General features: G+C 42.5%; 1 protein-coding gene across 1 annotated transcript in view; it reads right to left on the bottom strand.

The window, feature by feature from the left end:
* LOC122787927 (peripheral-type benzodiazepine receptor-associated protein 1-like) overlaps positions 1–22,657 on the bottom strand; it is a 1,795,954-nt gene that overhangs the window by 519,428 nt on the left and 1,253,869 nt on the right. The gene's annotated exons all lie outside the window — the stretch shown is intronic.

Below are 22,657 nucleotides of genomic sequence, written 5' to 3' on the forward strand. Positions count from 1 at the left end.
GCTTTAAAGCAGGGGGTTAGAAAGAGATAGGAAATGGCCCAAAAAGTACAGTTTTGTACCTACCATAAATGTAGATGTTCGAGGATTCCCTTGCTGCAGTCCTGACAATTGGGTATAGTCCGCGTCCCAGTCGGCCCGAATACCAGAGTATAAGGCTGACGTCGGTCATGGCGCCTTAGACTGACGTCAGTACGCCAGGGTACTAATGCGCATGACCGACGCCATTTCCTCAGTCTTTTCTTGCCCCAGATGTCAGAAGACCCAAAAAGACAAGTCCCAAAACAACCTGCACCAAAAACATGTACAATATATACAGTAATATATACAAAAATATAAGCATGTAAACTCACCTACACAACCACCCTGAAACACAGAGGGAAGGAGGGAGGGAATTGGACTGCAGCAAGGGAATCCTCGAACATCTACATTTATGGTAGGTACAAAACTGTACTATGTTCTTCGCCTTCCTTGCTGCAGTCCTGACAATTGGGTAGAATCCCAAAGCAGAGGTAAGGGAGGCTGGCAAATTATAAAGTAGCAGGAGCTGACAACATGCCTTGTAAAACAGCTGTGGCAAAACCAGCTCTAGACTTAGAGTATATAGGCAGGTGATAATGCCTAGAGAAAGTATGCACTGAACTCCAAGTAGCTGCTTCCAGAATATCCTTAGTTGCCACCCCCCTTAGAAATGCTGTTGAAGTGGCAGTAGCCCTAGTGGAATGAGGCCTAATCCCAGCTGGAACCTGTTTGCCATGATGGGAATAACAAAATGCAATGCAAAAGCCAATCCACCTAGAAATAGTTTGTTTTGACACAGGCTTGCCCTGTGAACTCAAAGCAAAAGAAACAAGTAACTGCTGAGACTGCCTAAAATCTTTAGTCCTGCTCAAATAATAACGCAATTGCCTGTGTACATCTAAAGTGTGCAAAATCTTTTCCCCTGTATTTTGAGGATCTGCAAAAAACGTAGGCAAATGAATAGTTTGGTTTAAAGCCACACTAGAAACCACCTTAGGCATAAAGGAAGGATTAGTACGTAATGATACCCTGTCCTTATGGAAAATCAAAAGGGCTCTACTGCCATAAGGGCCTGCAACTCAGACACCCTTCTTGCAGAAGTAATAGCCAACAGAAAAGCAGTCTTCCATGACAAATATTTCAATTCAGCAGTAGCTGCAGGCTCAAAAGGTTGTAGAGTAAGTTTTTCCAACACAAAATTGAGATCCCAAGCAGGAGTAGGAGCTCTAGGGGGTCTTATATTCTTTGCCCTCTAAGAAACTGCTTGAACAAAGGATGCGAAAACAAAGGTGGGTCACAATCATAGTGAGCTGAAATTGCTGCAGCATGAATCTTTATGGAAGAGAAGGACAAACCTTTGTCCAATAATTCAGTAAGATATTGAAGAGCCACACTCAAATTAGGCTCTGAAATCTCCAAATTCTTTGCTGTACTCCAAAATAAAAATCTCTTCCATTTTTCTGACACTCTCCTAGTACTAGGCCTTCTAGCTTCCATAATCACATTTAAAACTTGTTGAGGAAGCTGAGACCTACCGTGCTTCAACACAGAATATGCCAAGCTGTGAGATGAAGAGATTGAAGCTTGACATTGAGCAGATGACCGTCCTTCTGAGATAACAGATGAGGAATCAGAGGTAAAGGCCATGGAGGCTTCTTTACAAGACTCCTTAGAAGTGGGTACCAGTGTTGCCGAGGCCAATCTGGAGCTATCAAAATCATCCTTGGCCTGTCTTGTCTGACCTTTAGTAATACCTTTGGAAGAAGAGGTAGAGGTGGAAAGGCATAGACATGAAGGTTTTTCCAACTGAAAGACAGAGCATCCACTTTCCAAGCTGTGTGATGAAACCCTTTTGTGCAATACTTTGGCAGCTGGTGGTTTAGTGGAGAAGCGAACAGATCTATGTCTGGAGTTCCCCAGGACACTGTCAATTTCTGAAATACATGAAGATCCAGTTTCCACTGTGGGGATCCATGATTTGTCTGCTTAATACATCTGCTAGGGAGTTCTGTGCTCCTGGCAGAAACCTTGCCTGAAGAGTCAGTTGCAGGCTTAACGCAGTCTCCCATAAAATCATTGCTTGCCTGCATAGAGGATAAGAATGTGTTCCCCCTTGCTTGTTGATGTACCACATGACAGTTGTGTTGTCTGTCAGAATCAACACCTGCCCTGGAAGAAGTAACTCCTTGAACGCCATCAATGCAAACTGGACTGCTAACATCTCCTTCATATTGATATGTAGATGCTGTAGTCTGGCAGGCCACTTGTCTTGTATCCACTTTCCATTTAGATGAGCTCCCCAAGCAGTGTCCGAGGCATCTGTCGTTAAAATCTGACTCGCCTCTGGCCGGGTCACAGAGAGTCCCTTGTTTAGGTGACATTCCTGAGCCCACCACAAGAATTCCTTTTGAAGGCAAGGTATTATTTGAATGACAGTGTCCAAATCTTGGCAGTGCTGTGTCCATACATTTTTGAGATACCATTGCAGCTTCCTCATATGCAGTTTGGCATTGGGAAGCACCAGAATACAAGATGCCATGAACCCTAATGCTTGAAGGACTGTCCTTGCAGTCAGCACGGACTGATGAGATAGGTGATGGAAGTAAAATGACAGATTCTTTTGTTTGTCCGGGGTTAAAAAGGCCATCTGGGCTGCTGTATTCAGTCTCACACCCAGAAAGCACATGTCTTGAGAGGGTACTAGACTGGACTTTATTTCGTTCACAGAATACCCTAGGCATCTTAGCACTGCTATGACATATTCCAGATGCTGTAGAAGGTGTTCCTTTTCTTGAGCCAGAATCAGGCAGTCGTCCAAGTAAGGATAGATTTGAATGCCTTGAAGCCTGAAGTAAGCTATCACTGGAGCCAGAACCTTTGTGAATACTCTGGGCGCAGTAGATAAGCCAAAGGGCAATGCAGAGAACTGATAATGAAAATCTCCAGTTCGAAACCTCAGATACTTTCTGCAACTTAGCCTTATAGGCACATGAAGGTAAGCTTCCTTGAGATCCAAAGTTACCATCCAGTGATCTTTGCCCAGCAGAGGTAACAGTTGCTGTAACGTCAACATCTTGAACTTGGGAATGTCCAGATAAGTGTTGAGGATAGATAAATCCAAAATTGGTCTCCACGTGTTCCCCTTCTTTGGCACTAGGAACAGGCGAGAATAAAATCGAAGCCCCTTTCTGATACAGGGACTGGCTGAATGGCCCCTATCTGGAGTAACTGAGAAATTTGCATGTGAGCCTCTTTTCTTTGTGGAGGAGGAACATCTGGCATGCCTCTGAAAGGGGGCAGTGTGTGGAAATAAAATCTGTAACCGTGATGAATGATATCCAGCACCCATCTGTCTTGAGTGATTAAATCCCAATTTTCTTTGAAAAGAGACAATCTTCCTCCCAAAGGAGCTGCCAGACGAGAGTCCACTGGCAGCTGAAAAGGTAGGTCATTGGTTCTGCTTACGAAAGGACTGACCCCTGCCTTCACCAGAAGTCTGAGCAGGTGAACTGTCTGATCGAGGCCTAAACGAACCTTGAGCCCTGCCCCTACCACGTCTAGACCTACCCCTAGACTGGGAACCATAAGCAGGATATGTCCACCCCTTAGCAGGCCAATTTCTACTAAACTTCGAGGCTGTACCTGCAAAAATCTTTAACAGTCTGCATAGACTTAGCTTTGTCCTCCATTTTCTTTAAAACTGCTTCCACAGGCGGTCCAAACAACACATCAGACTGTAAAGGAGCATCCAAAATCCTTGTTTTAACATGCTCAGCTAAATTCTGATCCTTCAACCAGGCATGTCTGCGAAGAACAGAACTAGTAGCAGACACCCTCGAGGAGGCCTGAACAGCATCAAAACCACACTGCAAAGAATGCTTACCCACTTGTTCAGACACATGAACCAAATCCAGCAATTCTTTACACTCAATACCTTCCGCCAAAGCATCCACCTTAGATTTCAATTGTGAAAGGAGATAATTCTGATATTTCAGCATATGAAACTGACAATTCAACGCCTCATGGCCAAAGTGGAAGAAGTATATACTTTCTTACCCCACCTATCCAAAGCCCTTGCCTCTTTATCAGAGGGTACAGGATTTTTAACCACAGAAGCTTTAACACCTTTAGGCCCCTGAGAAACAGTTTCTGGGTCCGCCCTGGGACTCTTAAACAAATACCTATGAGCTTCGGGCACCCTATAATACCTATCAGGCTTAACAGGAGCAGGAGGCAAGGAGTCAGGGTTCAGAGAAGCCTCTGCAAAAACATCCTCCACCACATTCAACACAGGAGGAATAGCTAAGGGCCTATGCTGAGGCACAAACAAGAATTCCCTAAGCCTTTTCTAGAGTCAGAGTAATCTTGGCCTTCCCATTTAAAGTGCTCCTCATGGAGTGAAGAGTCTCTGAAAATGAAAAATCCTCAGGAGGAGAAGTCAAGGGTGGAATCATCCACATCAGAATCAGAATAAGTAGGAAACTCTTGCAAGTCTTCCACAGAAGACTCCGAAGCCTGTGAACACTGTTCAAAACTATCAAACTCCTGTTCCACCCTAGGCCTCTTATCAGGTGGGGGCATAGAGCCTCTAATCAGAGTAATCAAATCTTCTGCCATTTTGAGCATATGTTTCTTAGGCACAGAGCCCGAAATGCTAGGAGAGGCCCCCACAGAAACTGAACTTGGCCTACCTCTAAAAGAAGCTTTGGCAACAGAAGGAGAGGCCCTAACTACCTTGGGAAGAGAGGGAAGAACAGTTACCTGAGAAGCCCCCTCAGCCTGGCCTACCTCCTGAGAGGGCACATCCTGTAACAGTAAAGTATCTGCCTGAGACTCCATTGAAACTCCTGGCAAAACCTCCGCTCCCCTGAGCCTTCCAAAGGACCGACGTCCGGGACTGCCGGTTCCTCCCCTAGGCTTCACTGTTTTATCTTTGCGCTTCTTGGATGAAGCAGGCGCCGGAGCATCCGACGGCATATTATAATTGCAACGTTTCCCAAACACTAACCTAGCACAATCAAGCCTCCTCTTAATAGTGCGCTTGTTAAATCTAGCACAAGAGCGGCAACCAACAACGACGTGCTCAGGCCCTAAACAAGGTATACACAATGTATGATAATCCTTATGCGGTATCTGCTTCCCACAAGAAATACAGTTATTCACTTTTTCTGACATCCGCTTAAATACTGAGGCAAGAAAAACCAAAATGTTCCCCAACGGGGTTACTTAGCCAACTCTGTATTCGGTCTGAAACTCCGGTTTCGGAAAATCTCAGAACGCCAACCTGCACTCGCAAAACTGCTTCTGCATCGGACCATGCGGCAAAAAAGACTGAGGAAATGACGTCGGTCATGCGCATTAGTACCCTGACGTACTGACGTCAGTCTAAGGCGCCATGACCGACGTCAGCCTTATACTCTGGTATTCGGGCCGACTGGGACGCGGACTATACCCAATTGTCAGGACTGCAGCAAGGGAAGACGAAGAACATCGGCCAATAAGCTACAGGTCACTGGGCTGGAACCACTCCTCAATGGACAGATAGGCTGCTCAGAGCTCCCCACTCTCACTGGTGAACAAAGAAGCTTCCTCCAATCCAAATAAGGATATGGGCAACACAGGAACTATGACACAGCCCAGCGATCAGCAATACCTGAAGACTGGACTATTCTAGTTCAGTAAAGGCGGGAAACAAGGATTTTTTTTTTTTTTTTTTTTTTTACAAAGTAGCAGAAATTAGGCACAGAAACACAGTAAATGCTTTAATTCGGCTAGCACACTTTAGTGTGTAGCCTACCAGTTAAACTAAGCAAAAACAATCTTTAAAAGTGCAAAAAAACCTCAGAAATACAGGCAGGAATGCAATAAAACAACTTTGCAGAGCTTATTTAATTAAAAAAACATAGAAGTCTATATATATAGAAAAGCAGCTAAAACACACAAACACTTCAGATGCAGTGCAACCTAGAGCACTTGAGTTGTAGCAATATTAAGGCAATGAGCTAATGACACTAGACTGGGAGGAGTGTCACAGATCAGATTTACAGTAGGGGCGGGCAACTGCAAAGCCACCAAGTATAAGAGCCAGACACCAACTGGAAGGAAGGGTGGGGACAATAGCCTACAGACAGTAGCACTAGAGAAAGCACAAACAGATAAAGATTTGTAAAGATACAGAATGCTTTTAACTGCAGACAAATCAATTACTTGTGCATATTGGTTAATAGCAATAAAATACACTCAAAGACTAAAAAGCAGACAATAAAAGTGCTATATATTAATCGTTAAAAACAATAATCTGTATAAATCGAAAAAAAAACAGGATACTTGATAAGTGAAAGACTAGCTCTGACAGAGCTTTTAGTTGAGTCTGCAACAGAAGCTGCTGCTAAAAGGGATAATTAGTAGAGTATATAACACATTAAACGATAGCTATAAAAATCCATCAGAGGAAGTTAGAAACAATTGGTAAGAGAGACTGGAAAGACAGTTTACAAAGGAGCAAGGGGAGGATATCTATATGGCTCCTATGTTTGAGTGATATTCCAGAAGGTTTACAATTTTTGCAAGGAAGTGTTAGGAATGTTTATACCCAAAACAAATTTCATAGAATTTTTCACTGGGTAGAAAGCAGATGCTAGAGGTATAATGGAAAAGAAACAGGTAACTGGAAACTTTTTTGGCGAGTGTAACAAGCTGACACATCTTAGAAATCCCCTATGGAGTACTCTGTCAGAAATGTTGGGGGAGCAAATGGCTGTAAGCAATTTAGATCCTGTGTCCCAGCTCAAAAGATTAATTTACTTATTTAAACATAGCAAGGCCTTACACTAAGTGTAGTGCTATTGGCTGCCAAAAAAGCAATTACTATAGCAATGACGCTGGTGTGGGTAATGCTGATTTACCCGGCGTGGTTTGGTCCCCTCGGGACCAAACCACGCCAACCGTGGGTGAATACAGCATTACCCACACCCAGGCATGGTTATTGCTATTATATGACATTATTTAAGAAAAGAAACTATTACTTTTCTTAAATAATGGCATAGTATAATGCCTGTTTACTGCCCTTCCGCAGATGTTCGACATCCGGCAGTTCTGATGTACCGCGCCGCGCAGTACATCAGAGCTGTGGGCAAAGCAAAGAAAGCAAGATCTCTGTTGCTTTTTTTTTACTATGTTAAATGGGTTTAACATAGCGACAGCTTTAAAATAAGCAACGGAGATGTCCGCTGTTATTTTGTAACTGTCTCGCCATGTTAAACCCATTTAACATAGCGAACAGTAAAAAAGCAACGGAGATCTTGCTTTCTCTGTTGCTTTTTAAAATGTCTCGCTATGTTAAATGGGTTTAGCAGCGAGACAGTTTAAAATAAGCAACGGAGATCTCCGCTGTTTTTAAAGCTGTCTCGCTATGTTAAACCCATTTAACATAGCGAGACAGTGTTTTAGAAGTAGAGTTATACTAATGGAAAAAAGTCCGGGCAACCGGACCTTTTTCCATTAGTATAACTCTATTTACAATGTGCATGCTGGCCAATCAGCGTGCACGTTTTGGGGGGGTCATGGTATAATAGAAAATAGAAATCAAAAGTGAATCAAATGTAGTTGAAGTAGTGAATATTGTAAAGGATATAAAAGAACTAAAGGTTGTGCCTTTAGAAAAGGGACACAGCAAATTACACAGAAATAAATGGAACTTATGGGAATAATATATGCTGAATAATGTTTAGGAGGAGGCGGAGTAAAGTTTAAGAGAAGGCAGGGACTGAACCATTTACTTAATGATGGAATGAATAATCATTAAAAAAATAAAACATTTATGTAATGTATAATTTGCGAATATGAAAATGTTGATATGGCTTGTTTTATTTTCTATTAAGGTATGTATGTCTATGTCTTCATTAAAACAATTATAAGGGTGTTTCAAAACAAAAAGGGTGATAGGCAACATGGCCTTGACAGCCAAATAAATGCGCTGGACCATCTACTCTGCAAAATCCCACCCCAGGGCAGAAGCATCACCATTGCCATGAAGGATGGGTATGAAAGCATCTGCCAAGTAACTAACTGGATGACTCTGTCCATCAAATATGTCCCATGCTTTCCTGAAGATGTGAATGGGAATATCTGAAGAATCTGTCAATTGTTTCCATTTTACCTTGTGGGCTCACTGCAGAATACTCATGAAAAACCTTGCAATGGGTACAGTGAAAATAGTAGACACTATTAGACCCACTGCAAAAAGGGAAAGGGATGCTGGTACTGAACTGTTGTTGACAATGCATAGAGCACCTTCCTTAATCAGCAGGATATTGTCTGGAGGCAGAAAGTATTAAATTGAAAGCATGTCCAGAGTACATCATATGAAATTTATGGACTTCAATGAGCTGAGATGAGCTTTTGCAATTGACAGTGATGCACAAGGACAGGAACAGCTTTGGAAGCAAATCACTGGAGGCAGCAAGGCCTCGGTAATGGTGGGGCTACGAGACGCTAGTAATCCAGATAAGAAAAGATCCTGGATTTTTGGAGCTAGAGGGCTGCTTTGACTAAAGGCATGCATATGGTGAACATTTTAGGGGCTGGGGAGAGACCAAAAGGTAATGTCCTACATTGGTAGTGAGTGGGTCTAAGAAAGACATGATGGAATCACACAGATGTCTTGCCCATTCTGATGTGAAAGTAAGCATCCCAGAGGTCTAGGGGCATATCCAGTTGCTGTCAGAAAGAAAAACAAGGACTAACTAGACCATGACCATCCAAACAGCTATTTTGAAAATGGGAAAACTTAGGCCACTCAATCCAAGAACAGAACTAAGGTTTTGACTCTGTTTTAGGCAATAAAGAACCTTGAGTAAAATCCATGCCTTCTCTAGTCTGATGGGACCTCTTGAATGACTCACCTTACTGCAGCTTTTTGATCAGATGGGATGTCTGAAAGGGGGGACTACAAATCTCCTACATGGACATATGGTGGGGCAAATGACCCCGTACTGCCTCTACAGTGAAGCAGTCAGGCAAGCCTTCATGTTACAGAGATCTGACCTTCCCAAAGAACTGAAACACTGGTTCCTAGGTACGTATTAGGCTAGCTGCCCTTGAGAGATATTTTAAGCCTAGCCAATCTCCCTTTTTTGTGCTTGAAATAACCTATCCCATTTGGTTACAGATTGGGCTTAACCATCCCATGTCTAATAATTATGTATCACCCCCAATAAGAATAACTGGAATCATACCATAAATAATTTGACAGGAACCCCCAAATGCACGAGACAAAGCATTTAGGAGCTGCCTTGGTCCATTAGTAATACACGGAGTAGTCCTGGGGTAAATTTTCTGTTTCCCGTCCATAGATCTAAGTTGCAACTGAACATGGACATAGATGAACTTTCTTTTATGTGGAAGGAGAGTATTCCACAGCAGCTGTACCCTCTGCAAAATGTACCTATCCCTGCAAACAATTCTGTTGATGCTGCAGAAAAGGTTTAGATCCCTAGACCGAATATTTCTGATACCATTTGACTTGCTGATGTGAATCAGATCCATCAGTAATGGTCAGAGGATGACTTGTATGCCAGACACAGGTATCCTCTTAGCAGTTTCTAGGATGCAGAGTACAGTAACAGGGCTTTGAGTCAGTCCAGGTAGAACAGGCTGTTTAAGCCTTGTAGACTTTCAGTAAGGTACCTCTGTGGGTTTTCCATTTGCATGTGTCAAGACAGATACATTCCAAAGAATGCATAATATTCAATGACTGGCCTAATAAGGGCTGAATAAATGGGAATGAGGACAGCTCTAGACCTAGACACAATCTTTTTGTTTATAAGCTGTGCAATATAGTAGGACTTTCTTACAACAATAGACAAATGTTGGTCAAAGGTTAGGTTACTGTCCACATAAGTTCCCAAATCCTGAACCGGGCCAAATCTTAGGAGCATATTGTCAACATGGTAGTTCCTTGTGGTAGACAACTTCCTAAAAGAAACAATAGGCCATTTTTTGGCATTTAGTTTCAGTCTATGACTTTGGCACCAGTTTTTTTTTTTTTTTTTTGGGGGGGGGGGGGCAAGCCTTCCTGCTGGATGGCTAAGTTATTTGTGGATTCAGTGACTGTTCCTAGCTTGCAGTCATCTGCAAACTTAGTTAGCCAGAGCTCTTTGGTTTTGGCTTATACTACAGAAAAGTAGATGCCAAACAGGAGAAGTCCCAGCACAGAACCCTAGGGTCTCCACTGGTGACTGGTCTGTTTGTGTTGGCAATTTCCCGTATTTTGACTTTCTGCATCCTGTATGCGAGCCAGCTGGCAATCCAGCGGGTGACACAGGGGTTTATTCAGTCTATTTAGCTTTTCTACAATACCTAAACGGGGAATTGTGTCAAAAGTTTTGGCCAGGTAGAGGTATGCTTTGTGCATTGTTTTGCCTTCCTCAAGTGCTTTTGTGACCTTTTCAAACAAACATTCACTAGGTTGAGTAGGCATGACTTGCCCCTGAATTCAAACTAAGAAGAGTCCAGTGTTTGCAGGTTCCCTATGTCTTGAGTGATTAATTCTGTGATAAGTTTTTCAATGGTTTTGCATATAAAGCTGGTCAGACTTACAGGTCTGTAATTGTCTGGGTCTGTGGAAGGGAAATGTGCGGGGGAATGGCTACAGCTGTACTCCATACGCTTGGTACAAAACTTGTATGGAAGATAAGAATGAACAGTGTTGGTAGGGGTGTAGCTAAACAGTGCTTCATGCTATTTAAAATGCATCCAGGGATATTACCAGGACCAATCAATGCAGTATTTTCAGCTTTTGAATGCACTTTTAGGACTTGGCCTTGTGTGATAGCTGGAGGCAAGCAAGTTACAGGTATATCTTGAGGGGCAGATGGAGGGGAGACACAGAGGTACAGTTACAGCTAAATGTACTGGTTCACTATATCTTCAGCCTCGGTGAACATAATTCACAATCAGCTCAGAGCATTGCTGCATTGTGCTTTTGAGATTATGAACATAACTAAAAATGCATTGTGATTGTCTTTGGTTTGGGTAGCTATTTTATCCTCAAACTTAGCTTAGGTGGATTTTATTAAGTTCCTGAGTTTATTTATTTATCTATTTTTGTTTATTTCAGTGACAAGGGCTCTAACATTCTGGGAATTACTCTTCTTACATTTGGTCAAAATTCTTTTCCTCATTATTATAAAGCTTGTTGATATTATTGTTCCACTATGTGGGCTTGTACGGCACTTGTTCCTACAGGCTAAAGCTGCATCTACGCAGCTGTGTACATGCTGGTATAGTGTGGTGATGTACATTTCTGCATATTCAGTGGAGTTAACTGGTTTTGGTGGGGATTTGAAGCTTGCTGATGTATGACTTAGGAGCAGGTTAGTTGTTTTAAAGAAATTTTTAAAGGTACCTTGGGTGGAAGGGATCTCTGATTTCAGTTTTACTTCAAAAGAGACTGCTTTACAGTCAGAGCTAACAAGTGATGAAGATACACAAGGCATGGTGCAAAATGATACCATATTAGTAAGGACAAGTCCCAAGATGTTATCCCCCCAGTAGGTACTCTGACTAATTGTTCCACTGCATTTGTATTGACAAACTCCAGTAATCTGTGTGTGTGTGTGTGTGTGTGTGTATATACTAGTGATGGTGTACATTTCCCAGTCTATAACTGGATAGTCTAGATCACCTCGGAAAACGGTACTGGGTTTAATACTGAGTGAGTCTAGTTCTTGTAGATGGGCATTGTGGTTTTCTTTTGTTATAGATGAGTTCCATAGTTAGGTAATGTATGGCAAGGGACCTTCTTGATGATTGTTTGGACATGAAGAAGCTGTAGTGCATTATGCTACTTTAGCAACCTTGATGCGTCTCTCTTTTGGATGTAGACAGAGACCTACACCATTTTCCCCTCCTGCATAGTAGCTTGTCTAAATGTGTGGAAGGCTTTGTAGTTCTGCACAACCAGAGTGCAATCTGCTCTTTTAAACAGTGTCTCAGTCACTACACAGATGTCAATGTCCTGCAGGCTGAGAAGGTTGTAGGAAGCGGGTTTTCTTATTTAGTCTCCCAACAATGATCGGTAACACCTTCATATTTTCCTTTGCTTGTTTTGCTATGTTGATAGGTTTATCAGGTTGGCATTGCATAAAAAGGCACTATAGGGGTGGACAATATCATTACCAATAATCAGAACTCGAGGAGACAGATACAGGCCATCCCTGGCAAAGCAGCATGATCTGTCAATCATATCCTCCCAGGCTGACAAATACTGAACCCCCTTTAAATGACACCAAAAACCAAGCCAATTATTGAAGTCAGTTATTTTTCACTCATACTGTGGACTCATCCTTGGAAAAGGCATAATGTTACTCAGTGCTAGGCTCATACATGCCTTGGACACATAGTCTAAGAGTTCCATCATGTCACTCTTCATACAGTCCAGGGAGGTACACATCAAGTAACTGGCACCAGCATAAACTATGACAGAGTCGTACTGGCACCTGTTGTTCAAAGACTTAAGTGCATGCATGATCTGTTGGATCCTGGCACCAGACAAGCAACTAACCATCACTTTTTCCTTGCTCAGCTTGGAAAGAGGTACATATGTATGTCCTACAATGGAGTCACCTATAACAAGAGTGTTTGGTTGGGTCGATGCCTGCCTTATGGTATCCTGGAGTTCCTTGCTCGAACCACCATGTCTTCTGGAATCACAGCCATTGTGAAAATTGCTGTGACTTCTACTGTGCTTCCCAGAACCCCTGAAATGAACTAGCTGCAGACATTGATATCAAAGCTGGCAGGAGATGTGGTCTACTCTTGAGTACAGCCACTGAACAGCCTAGAGCTTAATGCCAACTTTGGTGTGCAAGTTGCCCTCTTCTTCTTCTTGCTTTTCAAGCTCTTTCTTAGTGGTGTAGGCTTCCCAATCTATAGTTGGATCGTTTAGATCACCTTGGAAAATGGTATTGGGTTTAATACTGAGTAAATCTAATTCCTGAAGATAGGTGTTGTGGCTTTCTTTTGTCATAGGGGGAGTTCTACAGTTATTTAATATATAGTACTGGACTTTTCTGATGGTTACTTGGACATGAAAAGGCTTTAGTGCATTACACAAATTTAGCAGCCTTGATGTAAGTCTCTTCTGGATATAGACGGTGACACCTCCACCATTTTCCTCTCCTGCACAGCAGCTTGTCTAAACAGCAAACAGCAAGGAGCCACTGAAGTGGGGAATCATAAACTGAGACTTTAGTGTTCTCTGGAAAGTCTGGGGAAGAGAAGCCAGTCCTGTCACAAAATGGTAATGCCAGACCTGCCACCCAAACAGCTTCATCAGCAGTACTAGGCATGAGATGGATGGACTGACTGGAGTGAATAATGATAAAAACAGAGGTTGCCAGATGGGAATGGAGCTAATTTTAAGTGCCCAAGTCTGACACCTCTTCCATTCTTAAGCATTTCATCTAATAAGTCTCTCTGGAATCTCTCTATGTGAATCTAGTAGTTTAATGATCTGACAGCAAAGGCAGAGGACCCTCTTTATCGGTCTTAAGGATCATATTTCCATATTTGAAGAGTGTGCATTCTTAGCTTGAGGCTCAGCTGCCGTCTACAAGGTGGCAGCCACCATCATGAAGTCTAGCAGAAAATTTTGCATGTGACTGGGAAAGTCCTTGGGTGGACACAAAATTCAGTCAGGCTTTTTGGGTATCAGGGCTACCCTATCTATGTTTTTGAAAACATTATCCAACAGTGGACTAATTGTCTCTTCCCCAGATGGGGCCACACGAGGTAAATCTGAATGAGAAGAAGGTCTCCACCAGGATATGCTCAGAATCCAAGGAGTGTGTCTCGTGGCCCATTTGTTCTAACCCTGATCAGCTCTACTATCTTCTGAATTTGGGTCATCAGCAGGCAAAGTAGGGGACTCAGCCTCTGGCTTCTCATCATTGTCAGGGATAGTGGAGTCCACATGCTTCTTATACTCTGACCTGGGTTGGGAGAGTCCAGCAAGGAGAAAAGCTGTGTACCTGACAAGCAAGAGTCATCCTGTGAAGGTCTTCCAGTCCCTCTGTGCAAAAAAGACAGGGATGACTAGGCTTGTCCAAGAGCTGGTGGAGCCAGGAGGAACACAGAAGAGATAATCTCAGGCATAGTCTGATGCAGAAATCCCTGTTTTGACAGCATCAACACTGCAGTGACCCCACAACTGCCTAGGTAGGAGACACCCACTCACTGTCCAAAGTTACAAATTCTGTAAAGTGGAGGCCAGCTGGCCACTTATCCTGGTACAATGAAGTAGGGGGCAGGTATTGTTATAGCTGCTTCTTGGTGGGGGCTGAGTACCAAGAGTCTCCAAAACTTACTTTAGATTCCTGTGATGACCAGGTGCAACATCAACACTGTGGTCAAAAAAGTAAATCACAAGGCTGCCCCACTGACCCAAAAGCCCGAGGCCATCATTAACTACAATGTCTCAGTCACGGTGAAATGCCTTGTCGTCAGGCATCAAAAGGCTATTTTCTCTGCTTCCTTTAGTTTACACTGATGCATTTTTAGAATTACTCCTTCAGTGTTTATACGAACTTCCTAAATATTTGTGATTCTCCCTAAATTTGGATGCTACTTCTTTTGAGAATGACAGCGGTCTTGCTTACTTTCTACATATTAACATCATATAAGGACATAAAGCCTCTGTTACAGTTCTGCTGTTTCGTGACTTTCCTTCCAATTCACATGCTACATTAAAGGGTACTATTTTTTTGCAAAAGACTGCAATTTATTTTTCAAAGACAAGCATTCAAAAATCCAGGACATTTTCTCAGGCATGACTTCAGCTTGTGGATGCATTTACTGCCAAATAAAACATGGTAATTGCTAGTACTGAGAATAGCAGTCATTACTAAAAATGTCCACTTGGGCTCATAAAGCAGTTTGCTACATATAGTTACTACCTCCACAATTACAAATTCCCTCCATCCTTTTGTTTCTCGTTTGTTTCATTCTCCTAAGTCTGAGTCCTTCTACTTGACTCATGCAAACTTTGGATCCATTTCAAGTTTCTGAAGTGTTCTAAAGTAACTCCTTTCTTTTCCTGCTGGATACTTCCAGCAGACAATGCACTTCTGTTTTCAAAACTACTTCATAAGTGCTGCATTTGGAATTTATAAGTACTTAACGTTTAACCTTGTCAAGTTCACTAACAGGGAGATGGCAACAGTGTGATTTTTAGTTAGCAATGTCAGATTTATTAAACACACTCTATTCCATCCCTGAATATAATGACTGTCAGGATTTGAGTGAACAGAACCTACCACAAATAAAAAAAGAATTTAAGTACTTACCATAACTTTTCATCTGTGTTGTCCATTTTCATACTTACTCAACCACTGGGTTCAAATCTGATCCCCGAATCTGACTCGGCCAGTATTATAGCTCATGCCAAGTGAAACTTTCGAGCTCCTCCCTACCCATAACATACCAACCCCTAACACCTCAGATCTTGTTTGTTAGATGACATATAGTAACTATTTGAATGACAGGAAGAAGCAAAAGGCTCACATAGTACCTCGGGTGACTTCAGGTGAAGAGAAAAGGTAGCTCCCTTAGCTTGTGTGATGGTATCACACGCCAATAACTGCAATAGCTGTAGCAGCAAAACACCAATACAAGTTTTTTATTTATCAGACTTGCAGTATCATGTTTATTTCATCATTGATCTACATTACAATTTGTGCTTGGACTCGGAGTGTTTAAACCAGAATACATCAGCTGTAAGGATGTTGTGCAACTATAGCTATTGCAGTGTGATACCATCGCATAAGCTAAGAGAGATGCCTCTTCCCTTCACCTGAAGTCACCCGAGGGTACTACATGAGCCTTTTGTTTTGGCTACACAGACACACACTGGTTTTGAATTTTAACTATCTACTACTACTGTCTTTCGGCTTTTCCCGGTTAGGGGTCGCCACAGCGGAACTCCGGTCCGCTAATGATTGGCAGTAGATTTTTACGTACTGGCTTGCCGGGCCTAACGCACAACCTTCAATGAAGGAACGCCCATTCACGCATGTTGACACACAGAAGACGCTCTGAGAATCAAACGTGCAACGTCTAACTGTGAGGCGACAACGCTACCGCAGCACCACCACTGCAGTATCTAAATAATATTCCTAACTCGAGAAACCAGTATCTGGAGCTCCATACAAGACACAATGGTCTCTTAATAGCATCACATTCTTCCAGAAGTCTAATATGACAAAGATTGGGGGTTGGCAAATGGGAAGTTGAGGAAGAATGAAAATTGGACAACACAGAGGGAATGCTATGATAAGTACATAACTTCTTTTATCTGATATTGTCAGTTTTCATTCATTCCTCTCCATTGGGACAATGGGATCCGTTAAAGGCGAAAGGCAGAGGTACCAAAACAATAAACCGTTTACCTGTTTGTGGCTTTGTTTTGTTTTTATGCATATTTGGCAGTTTTGTGTTTACAGTATGTATTGGGACAAAGTCCCCAGCTACTTTATATCCCCAGTGGACTCCAAGGAAGGATATTCCTGAACATGGTTGAACCAAAAACTGCTCTCCCCCTCGAGAACAGATCCAATTTGTAATGAGTAATGGCTGGATAAAAATACTGATGAGTTGTCGTAGATCATGCAGAGTGAGCTTTTAAAAGTTTTGGTAATTAAATGCCTGATTTATTACAGACAAAGGCTATGGAGTCCTTAAACCATCTTGCCAGTGTCACATTTGTTACAGACTTTCCCATTTTGTTATCTGCAAAGGATATAAATAATTGAGCAGATTTTCTGTCTTCTGTTCTGTGTAAGTAGAAATGCAGCTGTCTATGAATTTCTAGTAAATGTAACATGTATTCACCTTTGTTTTCAAATTTTGGGAAGGAAATGGGCAAGTTAATAGATTGACTGACACTGAATTCTGACACCACCTAAAGAAGGATAGAAAGGAGGAAGGGTTGGTTCTTAATGTCACCCTATCCTTATGAAAATCAAGTAATGAACTTTAGAGGATAATGTTGTACGATGTTCTGAAATTCTCCTGGCAGATGTAATAGCCACTAGAAATAAGGTCTTCCAGGTCAGAAATTTCAGATCACATTTTCCAGCTGGTTTAAAGGTGGAATGGATTACGGGCTGCAGAACAAGGTTCAAATCCCATGGAGGAGTAGGATCTTTATAAGGTAGTCCAAGTAAAATAGTACTTCTTAGAAAGGCCTTGCATGTCTTAGTAGAAGCTACGGAAGAACGATCAACTCCTACATGAAAGTTAAGAGACTGCTGCCAATTGAACTTTAACGGTTGAGGAGCTAGCTCCCTCATTAAAAATTTCTGCCAAAAATTCTAGTACACTTTGTGTAGGGGCTGAAAAGGAATCAAGAAACAACCCTCTTCCACTTACTCTTGTACATTTTTCTAGTGGAAGCCTCACGGGTAGACAAAAATATATGATGGACACAGGATTAGAGCATAGGTTGTCTGGCTATTAATGAAAGTGGAGAAACCATGCTGTTATCTTTAAGTTTGAAATATCTGGGTGAACCATGCCTGTTCAGTGAGACAGGAGGTCTGGAATTGGATCCAGAATCCAAGGTGGGTAGATTAGAAGAGGCCAAAGGATGGGGAACCAAACCTGTGGAGGTCAGTAAGGTACAAATAGGATGATTTTGCTCTTCAACCTTACAGCTTTCTGTAGGAATTTGGGAATCACTGGAGTCAGTCAATAAGCAAGAGGGCCAACTGTGGAGCAGGGCATCCCTCGGGGGATCACGGAAAAGAAACTGCTGCACTTTTTGTTTAGGAGAGATGCAAACAGATCACAGCAAGGTTGGCCCCATTGATGAAAAATCACCTCCATTACTTTCTCTTTGACAGACCACTCATGAGGAAGAAGAATGGACCTGCTCAATTTGTCTGCTATCACACTGGACTTCCCCATAATGTACATTGCTGTCAGAAAGAGGTTGGATAAGATCGTCCATTGCCTCACTCTGAGGGCTTCTCGACACAAGGGATGAGATCTGGTTCCTCCTTGTTTGCTGACATATTCTCCATTTGGATCACAATTGTTCCCAGAGGTAGAGCATTCTGAAAGGCTTGCAGTGGTAAAAGTACTGCTCTAATCTCCAGAATATTTACATCCAAACTGGCCTCCTCGGGGGACCAAGTGCCTTGGACTGTTTTCCCCAGGAAGAGCTCTCTCACACCCAAAATGTTCCCCCACCCAATCTGTGAAGCGTCAGTAGCCACTATGGTTTTGGGTTGAGGAAGAATGAATGGACAGCCTTGTAAAAGCTGGTTGGACCTAATCCACCAGCAAAGGTACTTCTTGCATGTCTCTGTGATTCTTATTTGAACTGACATACACTGATACAGACTTGACCATTGGGATGCTAGCATTCACTGAATAATGACATTAATCCCAAAGCTTGAAGAATTAACTGGGCTGAAATATTGGTATTGTGAACAATGTTTGTGACCTGGAATCTTGAAGTCTGAGCTCTGTGTAGGGGAAGTGAGGCTGACACAGATACTGTATTGAAATGTGCTCCTTTGAATTCCAGCTTGTGCTGGATGCAACTGAGATTTGTAGTTTATTGTGATTTCAAGAAGGGAGAAAATTTGGAGTACCTGGTCTCTTGCTATTATGAGTAAATGCCTGGCAGAAGTGGTAATGAACCAGTTGTCTAAGTACGTAAACACCCGGAATCCCTGCAGTCTCAAGTGAGCTGCTACCACCCTGGATGCTGTGGTGAGACCAAAGGAAAAACTTCTGAACTGGAAATGACTGGTTCCCAGATGGAAGTGTAAGAACCTTCTGGACCGCCTGTTCATTTTTATGTGATAGTACGCATCTTGAAGGTCTATCGAGCACATCCAATTATCCTTGCCTAGAAAAGGCAGGATGGACTGAACCATGACCACTCGAAACTTTGAGTGTCAAACAGACTTGTTCATTTTGCTTAGATCCAAATTTGGACTCCAGTCCCCTATTTTCTTTGGCACTAAAAAGAATCTTGAGTAAGTTCCAGATCCTTTCTGGTCTGGTGAGGCTTCTTGGATGATTCTTTTTTCTATCAGCTTTTATATCTCTAGTGCTGCTTTCCTCTGACTAAGTGGAACATCCGGAAACTTTTGAGAGGATGGGATGGAAGGGAAAAGGGAATTATATAACCTCTGGAAATAAGTCTCTGCACCCAAATGTCTTTTGTGATATCTAGCCAGGCACCCTGGTGCAGGGAAAAGTAACCCCCAATTGCCTCCAGAGGGGTACAATTTGGTCTCCTTTCAGGAGTGCTGGTAGGGGCTGTCAGAGAAGGAATCTCTCTAGACCCTTGCTTTTGCAGACCACCTCTGCCACATGGGTGGTGTCTTCTATTAGAATTCCCCCCCTCTGCCTCTGGCGGGAACCATTTTCATGTGGATCTTGGAAAGGAACCTGAGATTTTTTTAACTACTTCTTCCATCCTTTGCGTTGGTTCCTAGAAAAGGTCATATGAGGGGGTTGAAAAATGTACTCCTACAGCAGAGAGAGTCTTTCCATCCTTCTCACGCCTGGAGCATGTGTCCTTCACTTTCGGGCCAAACAAGGAAGATCCGTCAAAGAGAGCACTGACGAAAAAAGACTTGAAGGGCTCCACAAAAATCACACAAGTGCATCCAAACATGTCTCCTTATTGAGATGCCTGAACCTACTGCCCTTGAGGTACCCTCAGCTGCATGCTTCCCGAACCTGTCCAAAGCCCTGGATCATCTATTAGGGGGATAGACAGTGGAACTTTGTTCTGCAAGTAGTTTTGTCATGGCATCCGCCATGCCCATGGAACCTACAGGCACTCCCTTGCTCCAGTATTCCCTTCCTAGTGGAGATGCCAGAATTTAGTCTGGTTTCTTGGGAATGGGTTCAACTGCATTAGGTTCCTTCCATGCCCACTGAATGATCAAATCAATGAGCTCATCAGCAGGCGGAGTTATCCAGGAGGTAGGCTAGCTAGATCCCAATGTCTCCAGAAACACTGATTTCTTCAGGGAAGGATTTTGGGAAGACCAACCACCCTGTTGCTTAAGCATCTCCAGAATGTCTCCAAATAAGACATCTTTGGGTGGTGGTCTGGGGGACCTTTCTCCTTTGTTGAAATCTGTCTCTTCCATGATAGATACTTGAGGGGAATCTAAGTGCCTCCTTTTGCACTTTTTCGTCCAGGGTATTCCTCAGTGGGATGTTCCGGGGAAGTGTCAGAAGACAGGGTAATGCCCTGCTGGGTAGTCTGGAGGGGTTGGACTGACTGTCCCTGTGGAACTGAATGTCGAGGTTCCTGGTGCATACATACATGGGACACAGAAAGTAGATCTTAGGGGGGAAGAGACCCTCTCTCCTGTCGAAGCAGCGAAAACTCTCCAGTACCTCGAAGGCAGACTGTCCCAGGGAGAAGGAAGCCAATGGAACTGAGAAGCCATGCTTCTGTCCCACCGGCTCCATCTGCCCCAAAGGCAATCCACCCGACGCAGAGGCTGGAGCTGAGCTGCCCAAGGCCGAGATTCTGAGGGGCAGAGGCTGCGCCGAAAACTTTGAGGTCGATTCCAACACCTCGGATTTGACTGGGACACTACTGTTCCAATAGCCACTCAGCTCCAAACTCGTTGGAGCCAGTGTACTCAGAGAAACCTTCGCATCCAAAGGCACCAGTACTCTGGATCTGAACCAGACAGTGTCAGCAAACTTGGATCCAGGAACTCTGAAATGAAGTGTCAGATCGGAGAAGGAGGCATTACTGGACGGGTAGATCTACCTAAGGCTTCCTGACCCGAAGGGCTCACAGCTGGGAGAACCCCTATCTGTATTTGCACAGACAGAAACTTCCCCATCATTCTGTCCACATCAGCTTCCGTGAGACTCCTGGAAGAATGAGATGAAAAAGATGGAGTGGAAGACCTGACTTACTTCAGGGACTTTTTTGGAGTGTCCTTAGAGGATGTTTTAGGGGGGTGAGCCCCAGATACGGCTTCTGAAAAAGAGGTTGGAAGCAAACCTTTAAATATTAATTTGTTTCTTCTGTCCACTAAAGCACGCAGATTAAAACTTTAACAAATCTCGCAATTAACATTAAGATTGTCTGGGCCTACACAAAGGTCATGGGCGTCAGAATAAGACAGTTTATGGCTACATTTTTTACACTTTTGAAAACCTTTTTCAGACATCCTGGCAAAAAAATATAATTAACACAGAAGAAGACGTAAATATATAGCTATATAATATATATATATATATATATATATATATATATATATATATATATATATATATATATATATATGTGTGTGTGTGTGTGTGTATATATATGTGTGTATATATATATATATATATATATATATATATATATATATATATATATATGTGTGTGTGTGTGTGTGTGTATATATATATATATATATATATATATATTTTTTTTTTTTTTTTAAGGGTACTGAGGGAAAAAAGGGATAAAGATATAAATAAGTGCCAACAATGGCAGTAAAGAATACCCAGATGTGCAAGACATAAAGGCTAAGAGGTTTTACAGCTTATGGGAAAAAAATACCAGCAATGGTAAACAATTATTCAGAAGTATATGTATAAAAGAAATTTGGGAAGAAAAAGTTTTAAGAAAAAAATTTACTTCTCTCTTAATATTCTCGACAGCAAAGCTGACCACATCTATACAAGAAAGCGGCAAATGAGATGTGGGGTATGTTAGTAGTTGGTGCATTATGGGTAGGGAGGAGCCCGAGAGTTTCAGTGGTCACGAGCTACAGTATCTGCCAATTCAGATCCAAGGAACGGCTCCGAACCCAATGGTTGAGGAATGATTGAAAACTGACATCAGATCTAATATTTTATTATGCATTTCCTTAAATTTGGAATGTGCATGTATGCACTATGACACTGAGGAAATACCTCTGACCTGGGTTTAATAAGGGGCCTGGGAGGTACATGAACAATGAAGGGAAGGATAAAAGTAAGTGAATGAGACAGTTTTCTACATTCTGTAACAAAGAGCACCCTGTGGAGGGAAGGCTCAGAAGTCTACTTCATACACACGAATTTGGAAAACTAAAGTCTAACCAAGCATCATGAGTGCAAACACCTGAACCTTATGTGGAGTTTGGCCCAGCAGTATATTGCACCACAGCTCCTGGCCACTGGAGCAGGGTACAGGAAAAAAGAAAAAGATCTCCTAACTCCCACAGAATAATGACCAGACTCCCTGAGCTCTTGATTCTGTCTACTGGCATCCTCTAGTGTTGTAAGATGAAGAACAACAAACAAGTCCAGTGGGGAGCAAGGTTAGATGGTCAAGGAGGATAAGGACTAAAAAAACAAGCCATAACGGTTTAGCATGATATAAGGGAATAAGGCAACAAATGTTTGCAATAGAAAGCTACAATTTATAAAATACTTTCCCGACAATACAACTGTGCAAGCAGCTTTGCTCAGAGTGATGCAATTAATATACAACTTTGGTTTGTCCATCTATCTTCGGCACAAACAATAACCAGCTATGCAGGCACTGACACCAAAGCAATATGGCTTATTTTGCTGATCTACATCAGTCTGCCCCCATCTTTGAACA

This window comes from Protopterus annectens, chromosome 13.part0 (assembly GCF_019279795.1).
Source record: "Protopterus annectens isolate FY-2018-M chromosome 13.part0, PAN1.0, whole genome shotgun sequence".
NCBI classification, from domain to species: domain Eukaryota; kingdom Metazoa; phylum Chordata; order Ceratodontiformes; family Protopteridae; genus Protopterus; species Protopterus annectens.